Source organism: Lissotriton helveticus, chromosome 1_1 (genome assembly GCF_964261635.1).
Source record: "Lissotriton helveticus chromosome 1_1, aLisHel1.1, whole genome shotgun sequence".
Classification (NCBI taxonomy): domain Eukaryota; kingdom Metazoa; phylum Chordata; class Amphibia; order Caudata; family Salamandridae; genus Lissotriton; species Lissotriton helveticus.
In genome coordinates this window covers 1,038,344,768-1,038,369,673 of record NC_136057.1, presented here as the reverse complement: position 1 = coordinate 1,038,369,673, position 24,906 = coordinate 1,038,344,768, and the positions used below count along the sequence as shown (strand labels likewise).

Here is a 24,906-nt window from a genome sequence, read left to right as displayed (position 1 = left end):
TGAGTGAGCACAAAGTAGTAGAGCCCCTGCAAACAGCGATGTCAGGCGATGCAAGAAGAGCCCGAGAGCTCGCCGCCCAGGAGATTTTCTCTGATGAGATAGAGAACGAAACGAGTGTTAACAAAGGAACTGGAGGGGATCCAAGCGTAGCTGAACCAAGCAACATCAGAACGGCCTTTAAGGAGCTGGAAAAGCTCAAACGTAATGAACAATCCAAATGGTGGGAGGCACGTTCGCTAAAAAGATATCTGGATGTTGGGAGAGTTCCTAGAGGGCTACGCATAATGTTGGCCCCCAATTATGAGTCACCAAACCCCCTTATGATGGTAGCATGGGGTGAGTGCAATCTTGACTCTTCACGTCGACTAATGCAAATTCTGGTTCAGTATGCGGAGATAGACGGGGAGGAGTTACAGAGGAAAATAGATGCACTTGAAGATTCAATTAAGATACAAATAGGAGGAAAAGAGACCCCAGAGACAATAAAACTAAGGGAGGATATGGCAACAAGATTGGCAAAGGAGGAGGAAAAAATCAAGGCCAGAAAAATTCATAAATTTAAGAGAGACAGAGATGATTATGCCAACGGGCAAATATTTACATTTACGCGCCGCTATGATAATTTAAGAGCGGCCACAGCGAACAAACGGGGCACCAAAAATGTCAAGGCAGCCCAATCAACAGAGGATGATTCAGTGGTATACAGCTCTGCTGTGGAAAGTGGTTCGGATAATGAGGGACCAAGAGATAAAAGCAGCGTTACACTGACCTTGGGGGAAGAATTGGAAATTTTAAAAGACAGCAGAAAGGATACCCTAACGTCACGATTCAAGGGCAAAACTGCGCAACAAAATCCCAACGCAGGAGGGGCAGGCACATTGCGGCAAAACAAAGGAGAGCAAAGCAAGCGTGGTCGGGGAGCCACCCGGAAACCACGGCAGTAAACACCTCTGAAGAACCAGTAACTGGGGAAAATACTCAGGTAGTTAAGGCAATAAACACAACCAAACCAAAATCTATAATCAACCTGAGTTCCACAGTACTAACTAAAGCGGAGGAACAACTCCTTAGTTTGGGCTTAAGCTTTTGCCCGGAATCCAATTTTAGTTATACAAGAACAAGGGCAGATTATTACCAGTATAAACGGAAGTTGAAATTGAAAAAACAGTTTCAGCATAAATCATCCTGCCTGACGCATTTCTGTGGGCATTTCTGTGGGCTTGAAAAGTTACCAACTGAACATTAGCGCGACGTGAGGCACTACAAGTCCCATAAGTCCCATCCAGGGCGTGCATCTAAGCAAGAAGGGGTGTGGTGCCTCAAGCGCTCCTTCATAACTGCCAAAGCCTCTGAAGAGAAGTGGGGACACTTCGAAACGCGTCAGGCATCCAGGGCAGTTTGAACAGTTAAAGGATATCGTTGTGCTGTAGGCGTGCTTACCATTCAAGGCTCCTTGTGTGCAGCTGAGGTCCGGGTGCTCCTTTGTACGTTGGGTACTTCGGAGCTGGAATGAATGAATGAATGAATGATATATATATATATATATATATAGATAGATATATATATATATAGATATATAGATATATATATATATTGCAATATCGACGAGTACTCCACAACACCTCCAGCAAGCAAGCAAGCCTGCAACGCCAGCGAGAAAGGAGACGGGTCACAGGATCAGGTGCGATGATTTATTTACACAGGCAGAAACAGCTACGCGTTTCAGGCTACACGAGCCCTTGTTCACACTGCAAGTCAGTAAAGTTTTAGTTGCTTTTTTTATATGCATAGAAGTGCTCGCCCTCACCATTGACATCATACATCACATGATCATAAGAAGAGACAAAATACTATAATTTGTCATCTCACTTGTTAAAAAACACATTTTTGTAAACATATCTTTTTAAAAACATGTATTTTTTTTAACAAAGTCTTCCTGCATAAATGCAATTAATATATAGCTGAATTAATCAGGGATACTGCAGCAATATCTAGATTTTCTAACCCAATTAGCATTCTAATTTACTCAAATTATGTCCGTATAAATACGTATAGTAGAACCCAATTCAGTAGAAAAATAAACATGTATATATCTATCTCTATATAATCATATGTGTATTTCCTCAAGTATCTCTAATACAAAGATAATAAATATATCTTGTATATATTTTGTATTATATGATCAAAGTGCAAAACTGAGCAAAGCAGCAACCCATTTTAAAGTGCAGAAAGCTGTGCAAATTTAGTGCAAAGAAGAAGTAATATAAATAACTGTTTGATTCAAAAAGTGCATCGATAATTAGAACAATAATCCATATCAGAGCCCTGAAATGGATTTGCTAAAATCATATATATACACACACATATATATATATACACACACACACACACACACAGTCTACCAACAGAATCATAGCAGAATGAACAATCTCAACCAAATATATGACTTGAAAGTGACTATGTAATCCGACACAAAAAGGTCTAGCTGAGTCTTGAAAGACCAGGACATCTTGCTGCTTTTTATCAGGCTCGGTACTCAGTCTTTTCAGTACATTTCTAGCCTATGGTACCACATGAAACTACCTACAGTTAATCCAACCTTACTTTGTGATACAAGAATTTGCCCAAGCCCAGAAATCAGTTTATCACACAAAGTAATGGAAAGTTGTCAGGATCTACACTATCAAGAATATATAAACTAGATCTTTGAATGTCCAGCAAAACAATTTCCTTACCTCTTCGTTGGCGAAGCATTACAGCAAGGTTCCCAAGACAGAGAAAGCATCATGAAAGACTTACAACTGGATAGTGGATGATTTTTCCCATGTTTTCAAAAGTAGCGTCACAAGTGATCTTGAGTGATAATGTAGAGTTTCTTGCTCTGAGTCAGAAATCTTAATTAGAAGAAAGACACAGGTCCTGGCCGCTTGACATAGAAGACCCCTTATGTAATGGGTGCTGGCTTCAACAAGTCTCTGAGCAACAGGGTTTCAAAAGCTGGGACCTTATTCACATTTCATTCCTAAGGGATCTCATGATTGAAACTACAATCATAAATTTGGCTGAGCTGCAGGCAGAGTAAGACCTTCATTCAGGCCATATTTACCAATACTTGCAACTTCGACATGCGAACATAACCTATATTTCTAATCTGGAGAACCTCCTGCAGCGCAGTCCACTGGAGGTACAGGTCCTGCTATGTGAGCCAATATATCACAAACTCCCTCATATGTATAAACCTCTTGTCATAAACACCTGGACTCTTTTCATTGACGGTGTTAAGCTTGGGCATAAGACCTAGGTTCCCTTACAAACGACGACTGGTGGGAAACTCTAGGATGCTCACGGGAGGCCGTCATTGTGGCCCAATTTTGATTTATGAGGCTGAAATACCTCCAGCGGATTTATCTTATGCGGACTGGGCTGTGGAATATGGGAGCGGTTGCCTCACCATCTTGCTTATGTTGTCCCGACCAGTGGGGAATACTTTCTCACCAGTGGGGAGGACTTTCTCAATACAGTTTCGGACTGTCAAGACTCAGCTAATTTTGGGTGGGGGTATTGGCAAGCTTCAGCAAGGAGTTGGAGGTGGACACTCCACAATTATCCCAAATTTGTTTTGCTACACCCTACCTCATAGAGGGTAACAGGTATAGAAGAGCCCTACTGTGACTTAGTTTGGTTGTGGCCAGACAGGATATTGCCAGAGCCTGGAAGAATGCAGAAGCTCAGTCACTAGAGGAGTGGCAGAAGGGATTGGACCACAGCATGGACTAGGAGAAACCCATATGTATTGCAAGGGATGGTTCCCAAAAGTATTGAGGGATTTGGAGAGAATATGCCCAGTATTGGGGGTTTTATGCTTGAGCCCTGCACAGCAGTCATGCTGCCTCGAAGAGGAGGTGCACGCCTCAATGGCTGTACCTGACAGAATTCAAACAACAACCGCTGATTTTTTGGTCAGGAGTAAATGTCTCAAGTGTCTGATATTTTCCCTCATGCTAGGCTAGGGTCTAACAAAGTGATACTGCTGCCGATTCTTTGCCATCTTTGCACAAACCATATAATTAGTTTCCTTCCAAGAATCCGTATTTTGAAACGGTTTCAGAATATTCAACAGCTGCTTACAAAGTTTTGTCCAGTATTATAGCCCTAAACTTCTTAGCTCAAGGATTCTTCATACATTTCCCTTCGAGTTAACCATCTCAGAACTTAACTCAGGAGGGACATTTTGCAACTGCCATAGACTTTTCCCTAGGTCTGTTTTGGCCACTTTTAGTTAAGGAGTGAATTACATGTTTTTTAGACCCCCCCCTGATTAGTCAATGCTTATTCGTGTTTCCAGACTAACAGTGTTCTTTAAAAATAACTGTACAACATATCTCTGCAATCAAGTTTGGATCACAATAATATGCACTTATCTACAATTATTTTATTATGGGCTTAGATTTTATGAGTCAAAAAGTTTTGTTCTTGGTAAGGCATTTTGTTAATACACACCACAAAATTAATGGCAGCATGTTTAAACCAATCCAAGGGTAACATTTCGACATTCTCTGCTCAATATTCCTCAGGCCAGCAAAATGTGTTTAGGTACCAACTCCGTAAAATACTCCAGATTCAAACTAGTTCATTAAACATTTATTAACAAAAATGGTACACTCAATATATTGTTATGGTCACCAATTTTATGAGTAGAAGGCGCAGATGCTAAGAAGCTATGTAAAACGTACACTGCATACACAAGCTCAGCGTGTTCCCTTTGTAAATACTTTAGAACTTGCTTAGAAACACTTTATTATACAGAATTAGATTAATAGCAAATTTGAAAGAATACGGGGATTGTAGTTTTGCATATAAATATTAAAAAGTGGACATTTTAAACATCACATCTCTTGTGAAATTTAGAATAGCGAAAAGCTGTGGCTACCAACTTTTTCGGAGGCAACTCCTGCTCACTTAATGTCCGACATTTTCAGCTCCTGCCCACTAAATCTTTTTTCCATCCAGTGCATATTAGACAAATTAACAAAGAAAGACAGGCGTATAAGGGCTTTGGGGGCTCAAAAGCTCTGAAAAAGGGTTTGTAAAAAGAAGCTGATGAAAGACTCCAGAGTTTCAAAAAGGAGGTTCGCTTTTGAGCCTTTAGAATTAGTATACATGACAAAGGCGTAGTGAGAAGCAATGACAGGGGAACCTCCCAAATTTAAACATGTAACTACACAAAGGAGGGTTAACCTTTTCCATCATGATCCCTTAAATCCAAAAGATCAGTTGTGGGGTCGTAACCTATCGTAAGATAATTGTAGGATCCACACCAAGGTTAATTAGTGGCATCCTGACATATCTTAGATATTTTAGTTGGATCCTTTCCCACAGGTACCACCTGTGGCATGCTTCATCACTGGATCCTCACCCACTACACCTAGTGTGAATGGGTGGGCTCGATGCAGTTTGTAAGCGGAGCGCTTAACTAAGAATGAGGGGTTTTAAGTGCAAATTAAAACTGCCTTTCGGATCCTAACTCTGTTTTACTATTGAGGTCCTTAGGCAAAAACAGAAAGATGTTTCCGAGTGTTATGACCCGTTTCTGAGTGTTATGACCCGTAAACATCAGTGGATCGGCATGTTTCAGCTTTTATGTACTTTTAGGCATTGCTTAAGTGTTCTAACCTGCACCAAGTGTATTCTTAACTAGTTTTGAAAACTTTGCATTAAGTCAATGACAGTGACCAAGTCAGCAATGTTACGTAGTGGAAAGAACAGGCATACGGAGTGTGAATAGGTATTCCTTCAATATTTGCTTAACCAGATAAACATGGTTGAAATATTTTGTTTGTCTAGAACAAGTATTGGGATATTGTTTTCTGGGAGTCCTGAAGTAGTTGGTGTTGCCTGGGTATTGGCCTGTGCAAATACCCTCATTAACCACTGCTGTCTGAATGCCACGCCTTTTGGATATTTAAGTAACTCCATTTGGGCACTTCAGTCAAAAAGCGTTCAAAACTTGCTGCAGGGAGGTGGCATGGAGTAGAAACTCCGATAAACCCCAACACAATAAAGAACACTAAAACTCAATGTTTAGAAGTGCCATATCTTCAAACAAAATAGGTTTTAATGGGGGAATATATTTTTTAGACTGTGAAAATTATCAAATAGTACAAATTCAGCAGGTGTTAGCACCTTCAATGGTTGAGACAACCCCTAACTGGGTACACACTGTAGCTCTTCTATAACATTTGCCCTATTCTCAGTGCCCCTAGAAAACATCCTAGAGTCAGATGTGTTAGGTAAAATGAATGCCTCTAAACATGCATGTTTGTGGTAGGTAGAGAGACTCAGAGTAATACAACCATGGAGCTAACATTTCCTGCTTGCAGCTTCTGTACGTACGTTTGGAGAAAGTTGTCAAAAAATATTACAGCTTTCCTGTAATCCAACTCCTAATATACCAGGAGTTATGGCATATTCTGAGTGGTTATCACAGCTACAATATAATGAGAACACTGCATGGCACCAAAAGGGATAGGTGTATTTTTTTTTGTAGGGCAAGTAGATTTCTGAAGCATCTCATCCTTTGAACAAGAATATATTTCATTAAATTCCACACCCTATCAGATCGAATCAGTAAATGTTCAGTGTGCTCCAATTGCCTTTAAATAAAGGAAGTCATTACTTTCTTAGCAAGCTACGTTTGCCTTAATTTTGCCATGTGTATAAAAAGACACCAATATATAGCTCTGGCCAAAAAAATGGAAACATCAATATGGCAACACTTAGGAAAAACACGAAGGAAAAAGCAGCTTTTTTTGTTTTTATTCAGCTTGGAGGGAATATTTTTTAAGCAGCATTGTAAAAATCGTAATAGGACCATACATAATGCATAGTGGTGCCCAGAAATATTCTAAAAGCAGCATTGCAGCTCTTGGCAATAATGCAATGCTTTAATGGCTCCCTCAGTAGTTATGGAAGGCGTGGGGAAGAGCACAATGATATTCAGGAAAGCAAGAGAAAGGAGCCAATATCTAATAAGAAGTAAATTGACCCAAAAATAAATGAAAAGAACATTGCAAGTCACATCATTGTTCCCCAACCTCAAATGCACTTGGCATGTGGTCTAGTGCCTCTGCATGGTCAGACATCCTCTCAGACTCAAAATATCATTTTAATGTAGGGTTTGGCCTCTTTGTCCACACATATAATGCCACAGAGGGATTCTGATGACATACAAATGAGTCCATCTGGGAATGTTACCTGAATTACAGATAACATGTTTTTGAAATAGTACTATAAAACAGTACACTATTCTGATTTCTAGACTTTATAATGGGGTACAGTGCACAAGCATAATAAAAACATTTCAAGAATTTTGGAAACTAAATAAAGGGTGTGACTTTGTTAAATCAACAGCTTTGAATACACAGCTGATCCTACAGTTAACAATGGCTAGATGTGTGCAATAGAGTTTCCTCAAACCACACTAGATGAAGGGACATTATGGCTACGATCTTAAACATGAAAACGTAAAAATGTCTCAAGTCACTTACTAGGAGTAATAATGTGGGTTTCCCTATTATTAGATGTACCATTTTTTACATCTATTTTCATAACCAAAGAATAAACAAAATGTTTTCCTAGTATAGCGCCACTGTGGCCGCAGCAAGCATAACAATCAATTCCTTCCTAAAGGCTAAAGCAGTCAAGATGATGTCGACTGCCCCTGTCATTCTTGTAAGCTAGCTGCCCAGCAATTAGAATAGGTTTAGCAGAACAACAATTCTGATGGGACGAAAAACATCCAGTTAAAAGGACTACAACAAGGTGCTGTTTAAAACAATCTCAATGGCCGCTATTAAACCAGAACGCACTCACCCACCCTACTCAATGCTACATTAGATATGCCTTGCACTCAGTATAAAGGAACTTAATTAGCTAAGTTGTACCAAGCAGACAATAGGTAAAACATGTGGCTGCTGGCCATACAAAGAAGCCAGTACCACTGATGGCAGGTCTGCTGGGCAAAGAGCCTATGCTCTGTACCCAGTACTCCTCCCCAAACTGCCCGCTTATTATTTTTATAAACACAAGACACTGAGCACAGCTCTTGGTTTGAGACCATGCCCTGCACCAAGGCTTTGGCATGCAAAAAAGGCTACTTCAAGATAATGAATCTGAAGAGAAAATACAGTATGCATTAGAACCAACATGTCCCTTGACACTTCATAAGCTATCCACATCTCGTCATAGCCTCTGCAGACAGAACGTCAGTGCCAGAACTTCACCAACTGAACATGCCCATCTCCCAACTCCCACAAAAGTCTACTTCCAAAGTGCCCTCTGTCAGACACAGGCAAGAAGGACACAATTTCACTTTCTAACAATGCTCACAATCATAAATCAGGACAAACAATCCCGCAATCATACACACTGCTACATTCACTTCAGCCTGTATACAAGGACAGCACGTGGTGGGGGTGGTGTCACAGAGATCCATATGCTTAAGGTCTCCCATAAACATGTCATCTTTAGGCTTGACGTCCCATCATATCAATCAAATCAATACATTTGTAGAGCGCACCACTCACCCGTGAGGGTCTCAAGGCGCTAAGTGCGGGGAGAGAGGGACGGCAGATACTGGTCGAACAGCCATGTCTTGAGGCGTCTTCTGAAGATCAGCAGGTCCTGGATCTTGCGTAGATGGGCGGGGAGGGTATTCCATGTCTTAGCGGTGAGGTAGGAGAAGGATCTGCCGCCGGTGGTCGTTCGACGGATGCGTGGGAGGTGGCAATGGCAAGGTCGGTGGAGCGCAGCTGGCAGTTCAGAGTGTAGAAGGACAGCCGTTCGATGAGGAATGCTGGTCCCGCGGTGTGGAGAACTTTGTGCACGTGGGTGAGGAGCCTGAAGGTGATCCTCTTGTTGACCGGGAGCCAATGCAGGTCTCGTAGGTGGATGGTGATGTGGCTGGGGCAAGGGAGTCCGAGGACGAGACGGGAGGAGGTGTTCTGTATGCGCTGGAGTCTCTTCTGGAGTGTAGTGTGGTTCCTGCGTAGAGTGCGTTGCCATAGTCTAGCCTGCTGCTGACGAGCGCCTGGGTGACCGTTCTGGTTTCGGTGGGGATCCATCTGTAGATTTTTCGGAGCATTCGGAGGATGTTGAAGCAGGATGAGGAGACGGCGTTGACTTGCTGGGTCATGGTGAGCGTTGAGTCCAAGATGAACCCCAGATTACGTGCGTGGTTTGTGGGTGTCGGGGGTATCTGCACCACCTTTAGGCTTAGGCTGCCACTCCATCCCTAATACCCATCTATAGTTCCAACTCATGTTCTCGAATACCTGCTCAGTTTTTAGGTTCAAGCTCCCCTCCAGCCAATGATTTGGGTCCATAATATTGCCCACTGTAACAGTAAGGGACCGTGCCTGCGACTTTGCATTACTGCCTACGAAACCAATTTCACATTTAATTTCCGGATAGAGGAAAGAGCACTGTTTTAGTGCCTGTTCATCCTGTCCTTACTCTTTAGGCCCAAACTCCCTTACATTTGCAGCTACTTTGGTCTCAGAGTTCTCAAAAACTGCCCTTTTAGACTCAGGATGGCTCATATTGGTACAATATTTACCACAATGATACCACATTTAATATTTACCTTCTAATCCAGACCATTTTTTACTTATTTTTCCCACCACGTCAAACCTGTAAACACTCACTGGTCATTATGAGCCTTTACTAATTCTTACTTTTAATACCCAGCCAAACTTGCTTCACATTTTCAATCATCCCAACCCCAATTGTTTTAGATTCTCCATCTTTGTCCCTCATGAGACGTATTTCACATATGATAATTAGCCTTCTGGACACAATACGTGAGGGCTCTAGAACTTATACTACCAGTAAAAGACACTGCCACATGCTATAATTATAGTTGGTGGCCATCCCTTTTGAAACCACACTTGCATCAACACGACTAGTAACCCCTCGGTGTTATTGTGTCTCTGTGGTATCTGGCAAGGTCCTGAGGAAGGTGGCAGCACTACCCCTTATATGCCACCGAAACGTGTGTCGACCAATATTCTTCAGATTCTGCTGAACACATCTATCCTATATGGTTGTGGAGACGGTGGTCTCACTTTTTTCCAGGTATATGTATTTGCGAATGTCGTATTAGTGTGTATGAGGTTGGATGGATCTGTTTTAGTATGTATGAACTTTTCTTCTATGTATGGTTTTTCGCTCAGCGGTCATTTGCTTAATAGTATATTGCATTTAAACCTGGATTTTATGTAACAATTTTGTTAATTTGTATGTAGATGTATATAAAAATCGTTTTATATAAATAAAAAGAACGTAAAGAAATTTGATATATAAAAAAAGAAGTCAAATAAACAATGATAAAATCCTCCGAATTCTGACAATACAACTATATGTATACCGATGTTTATCTGTGACACTCACCACTTTGTTCTGCGATGTTAATAAAAAGATTTTCAAAAAAAAAAAAAAAACAACGATAAAATCTATTTCATCTTATGAATCTTGTTGAGGTCATGATTTTGTTGTATAGCCCATGCCGAATTTGGTTCAACATTTATGAAAGAAAAATAGGTCATGAGGGAGCTCTCTATATTGTGCTGTGATTTTCCCCTCTTCTCCCAGACCTCAAATTATCTCTTTTAGAGGGGGTCCCCATTTTTTGCAAAAACTGTTAGCAACCTCCACCTCTAAGGTATTCTATCCCCATCCCAGTCAGCTGTTCAACTCCATTCCCCCTTCTGGGGTCCTATCACATGCTCCTGGCGTTCTATTGTAGAATCCCCTCCTCACTAGTTATTAGGGAAAAAAGCCCTCTGCACAGTAATGGATGTGTACCCCTGCCCAGAGTGCCCAACTGTATTGTTGTCTGGATCCCTAGTGCTGATTTGTTGTCATAGAGAAATACGGATCATGCAAGTACACCTGGACATAGTCCGGTCTCATGGACTGTGGTCTTGTTGGACTGGAAGGGGGCAACTAAAGCGCCAACCATTTAGTGGTGAAAGGCTACTGCCTCACCAGGAATTAAGCAGCACAAGTGTGGTAGTGGCAGCATAAAGTGTAGTGATCAGGAGGAGCGAAAAGGTCCTTTTTGGCCTGTGTCACTGAAGTGAGGTCTACAGGCTAATACACTTTTTAAAGTTTTCTGCTGCTATGTGCTTAACTCACCCTTGGCCTACATGAGTAAGATGTAAAGTGCTGTGCAGCACAGGAGTTGTGACTGTGTTGGATTGTGTTTCCCTAGGAAGGGTACAGTCCAGAGATAGAGCAGTACATACATGGTGAGCGCATGAATTTGGTGTATTTATAACTGTGAGGAATTCATTACATGAGAGATGTAGTGCTGTGCAGTGAATACATGTACTGGGTCTATGTGTACTTGTGAGAAGTACCATACATGAAGAGTGAAGTGTTCTGAATGTGAGAGCTAGCAGTGTGTGTCAGCAGAGACCGGCGTGAAAGTTATTGCCGGATTAAAAGGGTCGAAGCTGTGCGGAGCCCAGTGGTGGCTCTGTATGTCAAGAGGGACCGCCATGATACAGACTGTGTGGAGAGTGCCTTGACCAGTAGTGTCACGCCAACACCATATGAAAGGAGGGGCAGCCGATACCAAAGCTGCTGGGGATAGGGCTGTCACCTGAGAACTGTGAACCACATAACCCATGGGTCACCACCAAGCATCGAGGATTGCGCCCTAGTTACCCCCATGAACTGAGGAGGACGCTGTGAGTGCATCGCCACATCACCAGAACCAACGTCTGGAGCATCAGAATTCAATCCCCTCTGTGCCCCTGGAGGAGCAACTCCCATCGCTGCTGGAGCCGGCCGCTTAAGCTCAGAAGAGAGCACGCAAGCTAGGTGTTACGGAGCCTCAAGCATGCAGACGATTCTTGGACAGGACCGGAGCAGTGCGAGTGCCCACGATCAGGATACCCACTGAGACACTGCAAGTTTCCTCACTGCTTGAGCAGGTGGGATTAATTACGGGCCTATCTGGCCCTGGAGGACTCGCTGCTAAAGCCGTTGTGCCAAGACACTTGACTACTTTTTAACAGTTGGAATGGACTCTCAAGTTAAGGACTACTAGTGAGCATTCCCTGGATGCGGCCACCAGCGAACGTGGAATAACTCCTACCATATTACAGAGCGGGTGGGACAGGGATTAAACAGCAGAGCACTAGAGCCCCAAACTCAAGGGGAAAGTGTTATTGTTTGCATAAGTCAAATCATTTGCTTTGGTTACCTAGCTGGAAAAAAATATGTATTTTTATTATAAAAGTAGGTATTTGACTAGACACCGATTTGTTGACAATGATGTGCACTCAGAGTTATGAGTTGTGTTCACTAACCTGTATTCACCCTCTTTCCCCACTCCCCCCCTCCATCCCCTTCCCCACCGCCGATGCCTTGGACTGCTCAACTATATCTACCACAGAGTCAAATGCAGAAGGGGTACTTGGCCCAGTTGCTCAGGCTCCATAGTAGGTTGGGCCTCGAACCATCAGAAGTAAAAGGCCTCTGCCCCCATGGTTGGGCCCAGTAACCTCTGCTTGCCCCATGGCCCTCTGAAAGAGGTTCCTACACCGGTGTAATATCACACCCCTCTCTAGAAGCTTTATTGTTTTATCAGCCCCTCTGGAGTCCTATCACTTACCATACATCATGTGCTTCACCACCCTCATCCACATACAGCTCATGCATGTTATCCTCTCCAACACACACATCTTGGGTGTTCTATCCCACTCCTAATTCCCCACACACAAATCATGGTGTTCTTTCCAAGCCACACACCCTCCACTTGGGTGCTGAATTTCTCCCATAGACTTCTCAAGTGTCCTATCTCCTCCCCAAACACATCTCAGGTGTTGTATCCTCTCCTCCACTTACCTCTCAAGTATTCTACCATCACCACTACATTTTTTATATTCTTCCATCACCACTACATTTTTAGGTTTCGACCTGGGGAGGGCACGAAGTGCCCCTCCCAGATCGAAAACTTTTGTCAAGAGTATGGATGTCGGCACCGCCTCTGTCTCTCATTGGCTAGCTCCATAAATGGAGGCTAGCCATTGGGAGACAGAGGCTGTCAATCGCGCTCTCTCGAGAAAACGCGATTCGGGGGCGTTTCTGGGGCTTTTTTTAAGCCCCGCCCCTTTGTCCCGGGCCGCGCTGTCATTGGCTACCGGCCCGGGACACCCCCGTGACGTCATTCCCCGGGCCGCGCTGTGATTGGCTGGCCGGCCCGGGACCTGACTTGTTTTGCTCATATTTTAGCAGAGCCTCGAGAATAATTGAAAATTGATAATTAAGCCTCGCCTCTCGTACCAGCCTTTATTATGATGTACGAGACAAGTGGGCCATATTGGAGTTGCACAATAGACAGGAGCAGTGGCAAAAGGTACCAAAAACACGGTAAAATAATTGAAAGGCTGTAAAAGAACGATATGAAGATACTCTAGCGAACTAATGCAATTTAATGCGTTATTGAGAATAACATAAGAGGAAACAATTGTTAGTTCATGATAAAACTACTGCATTTATACCCCATATACTAAATATTGTTAAATGTTTAAAGAGTCTTCTAACAAGCGGATACGTTCCTTCAAAAGACCAGAAACGTGTGCTGTTTACCCTGCTTTGTACTTTCGAGATGGCCGCCGTCTATGACTTTTACGTCAGAACAGTACTCGTTCCACGTCTACGCCCAATAAGAGCAAGCCCTAGGCAGCAGAACTGGTTCCCCGCCCCTGCTCCAGCTGCCGCTTCCTCCCGGAGACCCCGCGCCTTCCTCTTTGCGGCAGGAAGTGGTGCTTTTCTCTCGGGCTCAGGATGGCTGGTGCTGACGGAGACGACTCGCTTTACCCCATTGCTGTGCTGATCGACGAGCTGCGGAATGAGGATGTGCAGGTAAATCTTGAGGGGAAAAGAGAATGGCGGTCTGACAAGGTTTAGGGGCATGGTAGAGGGTATGTCTCTCTTGGTGGGTAAGAGGTGGTACCGGGGGGGCGTGGCCTGGCCTCACCTAGGATACCTCAGTGTTTGGCCTGGTGTGAGGGAATGAATGTGGTCCTGTGTTGGTGTCCATTAGCTCAGTGAAACCGTAAAAAGGGAAATCGGTGTATAATTATATTTCTGACACTTCACTAATAAAGGGTAGCCGCCTTTGCGCGTGATGACATCTTGTATGTTGGAAAACTGTTTTTAAGGTGTCATTGTGGCAGGCCCGGCTCCAGGATTCTCAGCATGGAAGGGCCACGAAAACACCCGAGTGGGCCATTAATATGCATGGAGAGGCAGTAAAAATCAGCAAGGGTTTACGGAATACAGGGAAGGGGGCATTACCGCGCCCGCCATATAAGATAGCCCCTGCACAGACCTATCGACTAATGACCATACTTTATCTTGAAGTTGCTGCATCAATTACAAAGTGGATTGGTTGCACATCAACATCTTATGCCATTCTTTAAATAGGCTTCATTGATCGTACATCAGACAAAATGTTTACACTGCCGTTGTTGCAAATATTTGAATGCTGGAAAACTACTGTATGCTTGCTTCGTGAACTATGAAACCACTTTTGTTGAGTCGATGGGAACTTATCGTATAATAAATGTTATAATTTGGATATTGCATAGGGTTACAAGCTATCTGGCAGTTATACAGTGGCATCTCAGTTCAAATAAAGCTGAACAGCGCCACTGCTTTATCCTCTAGGGTCTATATTTACAGGGGGTTGAAACCAGGTGGTGTGCTCACCCTTCTCTCTTTCAGCCTCTATGTAGCAGTTTTAGGGACTGCTTTGGCCAATCATGACTCCCCCCCCCCCTCCCCCCCCCCCCCCCCGCAGGAGTGGAACTTGACGTCACTGTATGCATCTGACATAATCCTATTGAACTAAATTACTATCTGCCTGTTGCATCAATTGTCCTTCATATGTACAGCAAAAACAATAAGACCACAGTAAAAACAACAAACACAAATGATTTAGTATTTGGCAAAAACGTTTTGAACTCATGGTTGTGGTGTATGGATAGTCTGTCCTGCATTTGCGATATTACCAGCCTACAGATACCTTGGTTTGGTTAAACGAAAAAGGCAATTATCATTATGAACGATATTATTCAGGTTACCTAACTCCCTCTCATAAGAACAGTCTAACCAAGTACACCTGGGAATGAAGCTTGCTTTGTCCTGATTTGGCACCAAATTAGAAATTCAAAGAGCCACATTAAATGCTTAGCTTAAGGGCTTTACCATAACCCCATGGTTTACATTCATACTTGCTTACTAACATTGATAGATATGCAGGAGATATGGCAAATTGGACTGGCATATGGTGTATTTAAAAGAATACTTATAAAACATCTAATTGACATATCCTACTGAGTAGAGCTAACTGGTTGCTGAAAGAAAACATTCTGAGCTGGGGCTGACCACCTACTCCTACAGTAAGCTGTAGAGATTTGTAAGACCTGCTTTCTATCTTGCTTTTAGAATTAAGGTTTTGGGTTTTAATAATAGGAGGAACAATGTCAAGTGTGCATAAACCCACACCTAGCGGGTTGCTGTGGATTTTACAATATCAACGAGTTTAAAATTCATGTAATTTATGGTTTCCTCAAGCTTAACAATGAATGAAAGAGGTGTTTAAAATTTCCCGTTGCGAGACTAGGCATACAAAACTTTGCTTTTGCAGTAATTCCTTGATTAGGTGTGCAAGACCCTCCACTCACAGGTGGTTTGTGAAATGTACAGGTGCCATATTGAAAAAGATTGAGTTGTAGAATATTGGTTTTTATTATGTATATGTGATTACCCATGACTAACCATTAATTTTAGCTGCTTTAGTGTGGCAAGGTACTGTCAAACTTTTAAATTGTAACTGTGTCATTTATTGTTTAGAACGTATATGTATTGCTCACAATCATGTATGTATTTAATTGAATGAGTTTGAACCATTTAATCTTTCTGTTTACCTTTTTTTAGGTCGAGCGACCTATCTCAATGCGCATGCGCATTGAGCGGGAGCTCGATATATAGGGGCTTATCGAGAGTTTACCTAACTGGCGATTCCACTGGCGATTTGATGCTGTGCCCGTGCGCTTTTAGGTCAATGCGCAAGCGCATTGACCTAAAATGCGCGTGCACATCATCAAATCACCAGTCAATCACCAGCAGCACTCCTCCCACACCTTTGAAGTGAAGCTTAGCTTCACTTCAAAGGCCCCGGCTGCTTCACACCCTCACGCCGCTCTCCCCGCTCCGCCCCCTCCTGCTGTGTCGCATTTCTCCTCCCCCACTTTCACTTTGACGGCCGCAGGCCGTCTCTCGTGTTTCTCCTTGTTTTCTTTTTAACTCTCCCAAGCGCATGCTCTTTCTGCCTTTCGTAGCTGTCACTCGTCTCTTGTATTCTCTCTCGCACTCTCAAACACACACACATTTACTCTTAGCTTTCATGACACTCTCTGCTGCTCTCCTTCTTTTACGCTTTCTCTTTCATTCACTCTTTCCGCAGCCTATCTGTCTCTCCACGACTGTCTCAGTTTCTCTCTCATATTTTGCCCCTCTCTCACTCTGTTTTTCTCTCTCAAACACACACACATACACTCTCAGAAAGATGCTTGTAAGCACAAGTCTAACTGCAGCCCGGACAACGAAAAACATCTGAGTGTGGCTAGACTACGTAAACTTTGTACCTCAAACACACGCACATTTACTCTTAGCCTCCGTGGCACTCTCGTCCTCCCTTTTGCACGCACATTTTTTGCTGTCAGCTTCCACGACACTCTCTGCTGTTCCCTTCTTTAACTCTTTCTCTTTCATTCACTCTTTCCGCATCCTTTTTTTTTAATTCTCCCAAGTGCACGCTCTATCTGCCTTTCATAGCTATCACTCGTCCCTTGTATTCTCTCACTCGCACGCTCAAACACACACACATTTACTCTTAGCCTCCGTGGCACTCTCGTTCTCCCTTTTGCATGCACATTTTTTGCTCTCAGCTTTCATGACTCTCTGCTGTTCCCCTTCTTTTACTCTTTCTCTTTCAGTCACTCTTTCCGCAGCCTGTCTCCATGACTGTCTCTGTTTCTCTCTTATATTATGCCCCTCTCTCTCTCTCGCTCTGTTTTTCTCTCTCAAACACACACGTACACGTTCAGAAAGATGCTTGTAAGCACACGTGTAACTGCAGCCTGGACAACGAAAAACTTCTAAGTGTGGCCAGACTATGCAAACTTTGTACAAGTGCAGTGAATTTTGCCTGAGCTTTTTTTGCACCGATATAATATTTTCACAGATGGATGGCTGCACAAAACGGGCTTCTGCAGCAATCGGTGCAAATGTGTTTGCATTGATCATTCTGTGCAAGCATTGCAGTGCACGAGTGCCATGGTACTATGTTGGTTGTTCAAGGGTAGATGGGTTCAGATCTTCGTTTCGGTCTGCCCTTTAGTTTTCACAACAAAGCAAAGACAACCCTGAAAATGTCCATGAAGTATAAAACATCTTAATGTAAATTGTCCGGCAAATTCCCACTGAAGATCTGGATAGGGAACCCCCCTTGTTTGGCCGCTAGCTAATAGGTCTCGCCTTTGGGACCTTATAAGTGTTTAACCATGCAACAGTTAATGTTGCTGCACCAAGGATATTGTTCTGGATAACTAAATATTTATAGGGTTCCAAAGGCGAGACCTATTGGCTATGCCAATGTTTGTGTTTTTTTATATTGTATTGCAACCATTATGGAACATTTTCTCATGGGAGTTTTGATTGGGTTTGGAGAAGACATGATCCGTAGCGGTCTTTTCTTAGGTGTGTCTAGCAGCATTAGGGAATTATAATAAAGCCTACATAAACTACCTCTTCCCGACTGCTGTTATGGTTTGAGTTTGGGCCATGAGGGTAATATATTGTATTATGTAATTGCACGTGTACAACGCTTCTACTCTAGTATAGCAATTCAATTATTTTAAGCCAAGTAGCATGGTGCTTCGGATCCCAAGCGAGTGCTTTTTCAGTGGTTATAGTTCGGTATTTGGATTAGTTTTGTGCTCTAATGGAAACAATTATTTTGCATTTGCTCCGGTCTACGTAGTGGATTAAATTAATAGGAGTTAAGTGTGCTCTTCGGTAGGAGGAGGGTATGTGAATTTTTGCAAGTGGGTGGCAGACTAACTTCAGGAGTTTAGGTATTGTTAGGTTTCAGAGGTATGACGTTTGAAATAGAGGTTGTGATATTTGCAAAAAGGTGTGTGCAATCTGAAGGAAAAAAAATCTGGATTAAGGCAACTTTTCAAGCAAGTCCAGGTCAGTTCTCATCGGATACAGAGGAGGCTTTTGTTTTTTGAGATTGCATGCAACAATCTGAGATTGCAAAAACTACAGTAAGAAACAACCTTATTTGCACATGAGGTGGTGCTATATTGGGTACCTTCTGATAATTGCTAGAATCGGGCAAACAGGCTAGCCCCCTCAAAAGACTACAGCTTAGTAGACGATTACTTTAGCTAGAACAGTTGATCAGTTCATGGGCTGGAAGTGTAAAGTAGTGACTGGGAGCATAGGTAGTGTCCAGCAGAGGCACGCGGACTCTCACTCACAGCCTGTGGTGTGCTTGGGCATTTTACAAGCCTGATGCCCTTTGTACACAGCTGCACTGTTTCCTTTAACCTAAATCAACTGATTCTCAGTGGATATGGGGCCTCCTCTCCCTGGACACACACCTGCACCAGCCTCCCTTTACAAGTCAGGGAGGGGTGATTTAGAGCCATCCCTACCTACCCTAATTGTGTGTATGCTTTTATATTGCAAAATATTTCAAACAAAAGCCACTACCTACTCCTGAACAGTTAATTTCTATGCAGACCGTTCCACATCAGCTTCTCAAGTGTGTATATTTCAATAATGTTACGCTGAACCAACAACAAAGCCACATTTATGTTGGTTTCAGAACTCGTTCTAACCCATGGACATTTGCATTATCATTCACAGATGAGAGTAAAACACAGAGGAATGTGTCGTCTCGTCTTCCAGTCAGGATTTCGCTTTAATCCAAACTGATATTGCATCAAATCATGGTTTTCCTTCCCTGCCAATTTTTAGAAAGAAAACATGTGATTAAATCAATTAAAAGTAACTTTCTATTTACATAGCCTAGAAACAAAGACAGTACACTAAATTAAAGCACTACGTGTGGCTCTGCAGGTATGTATGTGTCTGGGACTCTGTGGGTCTGTGTGTTTGTGTGGCATTTGCAAGAGATTAAGCTATTGGCATTGTAAATGACAGTGCCATTTATTTATCTGTTTTGAAAACCAACACCTAAATAAAAATGTTGTCATTTACAATGCCAATAGCTCTAACTTTTTCAAAGGCGAAACCGTTGCATTGTAAATGCTTGTTTATATTCTTTTCCCCCAGTATCTATCAGAAACACACAAACACATATTCTGGTGTTCTATTCACTACCTCAAGTGTTCTATCACCCCCCCCCCACACATATCTCAGGTGTTCCAGCCCCACATACATACACGTCCCAGGTGTTCTATCCCCACACATGTCATAGGCGTTTCATCCCTCCCCACACATACACATCCATCAGGTGTTCTATCCTCCCAACCCACACATTCCAAAAATTCTATCCCCAACACACACCTCTCAGGTGTGCTCCACCCACACACTCACCACTCGGGTACCCTATTCCCTCCTCCACACATTCACATCTCAGATATTCTACCCTCTTCCACACGTCGCAGGTATTCTGCTGTCACCCATGCACACCCCACCCATATCGCAAGTATTCTATCACCCCCTTCCAATATTCCGGGTATTCTAACCCCAACATATCTTGAGTATTCTACCTCCCTCACATTTTGTGTATTCTATACCTTGCCCACATCCCAGGTACTCAATCACTTCCCCTCAAGTGTTTTTACACAAAACATACCCAGGTGCTCCATTAATCCCTCAACACTCACATCTCAAGCGTTCTATCATTACCCTAAACCATCAATCTCTGTGGTCACTCCTTGTTTTGCTCTCTGGGCCAGTCAGCTTTCTCTGAATGCTCCTTACGCCAGGCATATTATGGCCTTCCCCTCTGGACAATACCCCATCCTGAAGGATAACGCACATTCCTTCCCTCTCTCCGAAGGCAGACAGGCAGGCTTCAAGGCACTTGAGGACGACACTCCGCTCTACCAGCCGAAAGTGCAGGCTTCAAAGGATGTCCAGAGACTGGTTGCTAGGCAGACACTAGCCCTAGATGCATCAAAGCTCTTAGAATACTCTGCGGAGCCTTCCCTCCCTTGGCCAAGAAGAACAAAGCTGGGTGGTTTAGATCCCAATTTTATACACACTTCCAATAAAGTGGGGGTGGGGGAGGGGTCAATAAACTGCCTACGGTTTCAGAACCAATTTGGGTTGGTTCTCTTTCAAATATAAATCTCAGGCTGCTCTCCAGACACAGCCTCTGTGTAAAGCAATGGGACTTGCAGCAGGTAGCAGTGGACTAGTTTTAAGCAGAAGTATCTGAAACATAGACAATGAAATAGAAGGTTACTGCACATAGATGTCATCAATCTTCCTAAAGCAGTTATCAGGAACAGACAAAATAGAAACCCAGGTTAGAAACTTCCTCACCTTGAGCAACAGATACTCCAGTCCCAGACCATCTACCAAATGTAAGTGCGAAAGAAGAACTAATCATAAGGCCTTTATTAATTAGGTCCTCATTTAATTTGTAAAGGTAGCTGTGTCTCCTTCCTCCCCACTTCAGGGTCTAGGTCTTCTCCTACAGCTACAGGAATGTAGGAGATACACTTACACTGTCTGGGCTGAAGCGGTACTCAACCTCCATCTTCTGCAATGCTAAAACCAGGAGCATCCAAAATGGATCTCATTAGCCTAAGTACTTGGACTCACACAAAGAATCATGCCACTATACATGTTCTAAACACTCATTGCACATACAGGCACTACACGTGCACACAGCAAGCGTGCCAGCTCACAATTGTGGGCTTCACATAATGGTGAACTCTATGCAAGAGAAGCCAGTAGGCTTTCCTCTCCTTAACCGCATGCGTGCGGGCGGAATTCCGCTCGTACGCTGACTTTTTCAAAAGCGCACTTTACGTGACGAGCTGGGCTCGTCATGAGCGTGCGAGGAGGCTACCTCATGACGAGCCCAGCTCGTCATCAGCGTCGAAGGGGTTAACACCAGTGGCAGCTCCTCCACTAAGGCGGAGGAACATCACCCTACTGCCTTTAAGCAGTGTGAGGAAAGGGAAAATAAAATGATAATAACTTATCAGCATTTTATTGTTTCCAGCTGCTTTGCATGCGGGCGGGCTGTTCTGCTCTTAGAGCAGGGGAGGAGTGGTTTGCCCACTCCAAGTGTGCATGAATGCTTGGCCGGCCCTCTCGGGACGGCTAACATTCAAGCGCACTTTGCATGTTCCGCATGCAGGTTGCATTGCAGCCTGCGTGGAGAACATGCCCAGGCCCCCATTCCTTGGCTGAGCGACGAACCACAGCACTTAGATCAATAACAACGCAGTATTGCAGATTTGCAATTGGTCAGGAGAGCCTGGGGTGCCTCCTGGTTGCTGTTCCGCCAGGGACCCAGTGAAGAGAGACAGAGCAGAGACGCAGCGACAAGGTAAGTGTTTTTTTTTTATTACATACCCCTTCCTCCTCCAACACCCCCTCCCCTGACCCCCCCACCCCACCCCCCCCCAACCTGTGCCACCACGGCTTTACACAGATAAAAATAGTCTGGTTAGATTATAGATTCAAAGACCTGGTACTGTGCCACCACTGATTTTAGTGATGCATTCAGGGCACTAGGAGGCACACTTCGTGCCTCCCCAGTTCATTAAACAGACTCTGAACTTCACAATACCAGGGATAGGACTAGATCTCTGCGCATATACTAGAGTAGAATACCAGGACCAAACTAAAAGTCAAGATACAGGTTTCACAAGCTCTCATGGCAGGGGTATACACCTGTTCAACATAGGAAGGACATTAATTCCAACACCCCCATCTCTGGTGTTTTAGCCGCCCAAAACTGCACCATTTGCCTACCTCTGGTGTTCCAATACCCCTGGAATCTCTGGTTAATTATCACCACCTGAATAATAGCACAGCAATATCCTTCCCCTCAGCGATCACTGGGATTCTATCACCCATGCAATGTTATTCTATCACCACCCCCTTTTGTATCTCCTGGGTTTTTATCATGCCATCCTTTACTTCCTATCTTCTATCACTCATCTTCCCATCTGGTGTTCTAATACCACCCGCCACGTTTTCTCGTTGGTGTGCTCACCAACTCCGCTTCCCTCTTGGTGTTCTATCACCGCCACCACTCACTTATCCCTTTGGTGTTCTACTACCTCCCCCTCTGGTGTTCCATAACGAACCCCACCCCCTTAACCCTTTTGGTGTGCTATCACAACTCCCACCCCTTTACCTCTTCAGGTGTTCTATCACCACCACCCTCTTTCCCCTCTGTTCTATCACCGACTATCCCATTTGATGTTCTATCACCCACCTCACTTTCTCCTGTGGTGTTCGATCAACCGCTACCAACCCACCCAATGGTCCATCACACCCTCGCCTCTCTTGTGTTGCTTCACCACCACTCTATACTATTTCTCCTAATGGTCTTCTCTCATCACCCCCCCCCCCCCTCCAATTTACGCTCAGGTGTTCTATCACAACGCCTCTCCCCATCCCATTTCTCCCTCTGGTATTCTATCACTACCCTTTCTTTCCCCTCTGGTGTTCTCTCCCCCCACCACAAACCTCTCTTTCCCAAATGGGGTTGTATCCCCTCACCCCTCTGGTAACCTATCAACCTCCTTACTCCCAACTTCTGTATAGTATTTACTATCGCCCTCTAGTCTCCTGTCAACTCCGCCCCCCACCCGTGTTCTATCACCACACGGCACGGCACTCCCCCCCCCCCCCCCCCGCTTTAAGTGTTCCGATGCCCCCCGCCTATGCTCTGCCGCTCGAGCACTGCAGTTTTGCAGTATCATGAATGCTCTCTTCGAAATTGGAGGAGCGACCCCTTTCACACCTTGGGTGTTTGATAAACGTCCTCAACTTGGCTGCTCGTTCACCCTTCACCACAAACAGTGAGCTTTGGCCCTATCACCTCACTCCCCAACTTCATTCTGGGTGTTCTATCAATATTGTGGCTACGCTAATTGCTCTCCAACTCCTATGCCCGGTCTGCCACTGCTCCATCATCACCTAATTAGGTGTCCCATCACACCCACCCCCTGCTCGCTGCGCTCCAGGAACCCCAACCGGGTTGTGACTCCCCGAGCACATTTGGCTCTCCCATTCTACCAGACTCCTACCTCGCTCCCCGCCGCACACGGCTTTTAGCTGGGCTCGCAATGTTCCGGCCCAGACTCAATGTCTTCCGCAGGCTCACGATAAGGCTTGGGCCTCAGTCGCTTTCAGGATGGGCTGTTATTAGCGCAGTGCCTGTCGGAGGAGGTCCGCCAAGACAGAGGGCGCAAGAGAGCGAAACCAACGCTGCAGTTTTAGAAGGCTATCCACAGCTCATGGAGAATGTCATAGAGTATTGAGTGCGAGAATGTCATCGGAGCATAGAGTGTTGGGGACTGTCATCTTCCGGGCCACAGAAGTGGATGTAAAGATAGAAAAGAGACCGCAGCTTCCAACAGAGAACTAGAATGGTAGCGCAATGGGTGTAGGTCCTGATTTTAAAAAGAATCCTTCATTTGATTTCTAGCTGGTGTCGGCGTACTGAGTTAGTTGTGAAGAAAACGGTGTTTGTTTATACTGCTGCCCTCGTACAAGGAAGGGGGGAGTTCTTCCACAACGTATTATTCGTAATCATTTAAACAAGAGTTTTAAGTGTTAGAAATGGTATGGTATTCTCCTACGGGTATATGCTATTACAGAAATAAGAAGAGAAATTATGTTACCCTCTGCTCCCATGCTTAAAAAAACGAGAGGATTTACGTTTTTAGGAGAGCGGTGTCACCGTTTAAATACTTGAAATCGTCTCTGCATTTTCCGGGCAACTATTAACTCGGATAAGGCCTGGCAACAGCGAAGAGAGAAACTCCACGGCCGACAGCCAAGGAATGCCACAGTGGGTGGTGCATCTTTCTCTGTTCAGCAGCCAAACTACTGAATTCATTAACCCCAAACATAAGATCCATGGATAACTATCTTCTTCAGAAAAGTACGCAAGAGTTGGCTCTTTCTGACATAACCACCATACTCAAAACACAAATGTACAGTGTATGTTAACAGTTATAATTTGATTATATGTATGTATGTAGATAGGTGCATTTCTTTGTACAAATAGATATACTACCTATGGTTTAAAAATATATAAATATTATTTAGGGCCTGTTTAACAAATGTATATATTACTTACGGTTAAAAAAATATATATATATCTATATATTTTATACTTAACATTTATATAGGTCATTGCATAGTTTTCATATGTCATTCGATTACATGCATGTGGGTCTCTGTTTATATTATCTATCGAAAAATGTAAATATGATCATAACAGCTGTATTTATATAGCACTTACTACCCCTGACAAAGCATTGAAACTCTTTTTGGTGAGTAGCACGCTACTCTGGAACCCAAAAAGGATTAGTATAGGGAAATATAAGTTGTTAATTTGAATGGTGAGTCTGTTAGGTTGATTTAATGGGATAATGGAGGGATAAAGGACAGAAAAGTCTAGAAAGTGTTATTTGGAGATCAGGGTAGTAAGATGAGGTTTGGGATGAGTCAAAGGAGGGACAGAGAAGGGAAGAGTCTAGAAAGGGGTTAGGGAGATCATAGGAGTAAAATTAGGTTTGGTGTGAG

At 43.7% G+C, this 24,906-nt stretch overlaps 1 protein-coding gene across 2 annotated transcripts in view; it reads right to left on the bottom strand.

Annotated features, from left to right (window-relative positions):
* The window catches only part of PPP6R2 (protein phosphatase 6 regulatory subunit 2), a 744,860-nt gene extending 721,290 nt beyond the window's left edge, over positions 1 to 23,570 (bottom strand). For both annotated transcript variants that reach the window (XM_078677857.1, XM_078677853.1), the window contains exon 1: positions 23,400 to 23,570. The gene's annotated coding sequence lies outside the window, so the exon portion shown is untranslated. The remainder of the gene's footprint in view (positions 1 to 23,399) is intronic.
* Positions 23,571 to 24,906: the final 1,336 nt, after the last annotated feature.